This window comes from Palaemon carinicauda, chromosome 35 (assembly GCF_036898095.1).
Source record: "Palaemon carinicauda isolate YSFRI2023 chromosome 35, ASM3689809v2, whole genome shotgun sequence".
Taxonomy (NCBI): Eukaryota; Metazoa; Arthropoda; class Malacostraca; order Decapoda; family Palaemonidae; genus Palaemon; species Palaemon carinicauda.
Window position 1 is genome coordinate 70,277,258 of NC_090759.1, and position 2,500 is coordinate 70,279,757.

The following is a 2,500-nucleotide window of genomic DNA, read 5'->3' on the forward strand; positions in this document are numbered from 1 at the left end:
GAGGTGGGGAGACAGGAGAGTGGGGAAGAGAAGGGTGGATAGGAGTGGGGGAGTATTAATCCTCCTAGGTGAGAGACCGGTGCCCTGGAGTGGGGGAGGTGAGGGACCGGTGCCCTGGAGTGGGGGAGGTGAGAGACCGGTGCCCAGGAGTGGGGGAGGTGAGGGACCGGTGCCCTGGAGTGGGGGAGGTGAGGGACCGGTGCCCTGGAGTGGGGGAGGTGAGAGACCGGTGCCCTGGAGTGGGGGAGGTGAGGGACCGGTGCCCTGGAGTGGGGGAGGTGAGGGACCGGTGCCCTGGAGTGGGGGAGGTGAGGGACCGGTGCCCTGGAGTGGGGGAGGTGAGGGACCGGTGCCCTGGAGTGGGGGAGGTGAGGGACCGGTGCCCTGGAGTGGGGGAGGTGAGGGACCGGTGCCCTGGAGTGGGGGAGGTGAGGGACCGGTGCCCTGGAGTGGGGGAGGTGAGGGACCGGTGCCCTGGAGTGGGGGAGGTGAGAGACCGGTGCCCAGGAGTGGGGGGAGGTGAGGGACCGGTGCCCTGGAGTGGGGGAGGTGAGGGACCGGTGCCCTGGAGTGGGGGAGGTGAGGGACCGGTGCCCTGGAGTGGGGGAGGTGAGGGACCGGTGCCCTGGAGTGGGGGAGGTGAGGGACCGGTGCCCTGGAGTGGGGGAGGTGAGGGACCGGTGCCCTGGAGTGGGGGAGGTGAGGGACCGGTGCCCTGGAGTGGGGGAGGTGAGGGACCGGTGCCCTGGAGTGGGGGAGGTGAGAGACCGGTGCCCAGGAGTGGGGGAGGTGAGGGACCGGTGCCCTGGAGTGGGGGAGGTGAGGGACCGGTGCCCTGGAGTGGGGGAGGTGAGAGACCGGTGCCCTGGAGTGGGGGAGGTGAGGGACCGGTGCCCTGGAGTGGGGGAGGTGAGAGACCGGTGCCCTGGAGTGGGGGAGGTGAGGGACCGGTGCCCTGGAGTGGGGGAGGTGAGAGGCCGATGCCCTGGAGTGGGGGCTGAGGCCATTGACGGGGGTGGGGAAACGAGACATAGGACAGGGGTGGGAGACCGTGACTAGCGGAAAGGGGGGGGGGTTTACAGTTGGGGGTTGGGAGACGAAGCATTGGCTGGGAGGTGGGGGGGGGGGTAACGGTTGGTGCTTAGGGGATTTGAACAGCCACTCGTCTTCTCTCGCTAGGCCTAACGATTTCAGAAACGTATGGCTCTCGGAGTAAAGTGTACGAAGGAAATTTGCATCGAATTCGTCCTACAAGATTGAATTGAATAATAAATGTATGTGATTTTGGTTTCGAATCCCTATATCATTTTAAATGATGCTCGATAAATCAATTTCTTTGAAGATACTTCGTATATTAAAGCAATTTCTTTGAGTATTAATGTATGTAAAAACAATTTCTCTGAGGACACACTGTGTAAAAGCAATTTCTTTGAGGATACAGTGTATGTAAAAACAATTTCTTTAAGGATACACTGTAAATAATAACAATTTCTTCGACGATACAGTGTATGTAAAAATAATTTCTTTGAGGATTCACTGCATATAAAAACAATTTCTTTTGATGATACAGTGTATAGGGAAAAAATTTCTTTGACGATACAGTGTATGTAAAAACAATTTCTTTGAGGATACAGTGTATGTAAAAACAATTTCTCGGAGGATGCAGTTTATGTAAAAGTAATTAATTTCTTTGTATCAGAGGTAAACGATATTTATCAATAATTTCTCTTCATCAGACAGCTTCGCAATCCTTCATTAAGTTTAATTTAACTGCAGCATAACATAACTCCATAAGCAAAAACGACTAAACTATATATATATATATATATAATATATATATATATATATATATATATATATATATATATATATATATATATATACGTATATATATACATATATACGTATATATATACATATATATATATATATATATATATATATATATATATATATATATATATATATATATATATATATCCTGGGGCACCTGTGTCCCTCATGCACTTGGAATACTACCCACATAAATCATCTTTAAAAAAGAACACACAAACAAAAAGAGACAGCACAAAAGCATATGTAATAAGATTAGTCTTAATATGGTTTCCCTTCCTCCATTGTGTCATTCGAAATAAATCCTGTTCTAGCCGAGGCACTTCTAATAGCTAAAGACTCGCTACGTTGCTATTTTTTGCTACTTCACGTTTCACACTTCACTAAACATCTAAAAATAACACACTAGTAAATCCCTAGGCTCGCTAATATCAGGCAGCTTGTAGCAGAGTGAATAGGAAAATTCAAAATGCTGTAAATCGCTTCCATGGCAGCAGGGTTGCCAGTTCGGCCCTTTTTCAGGCTAAAAAACCTCAAATTTAACCCCTTTTTTAAAATTGGTTGATCTTTAGTACTATCAAAAATGGAGGGTCCTAAAGACTATATATTTTGGCCTTTTTCTACTAATGAGTTGGCTTTTTAAAGCTTCTGTTGATTAGATGTTGGC

General features: G+C 48.6%; 1 protein-coding gene across 1 annotated transcript in view; it reads right to left on the bottom strand.

Moving 5' to 3' along the window:
* The window catches only part of LOC137627350 (uncharacterized), a 22,061-nt gene that overhangs the window by 18,714 nt on the left and 847 nt on the right, over positions 1-2,500 (bottom strand). The gene's annotated exons all lie outside the window — the stretch shown is intronic.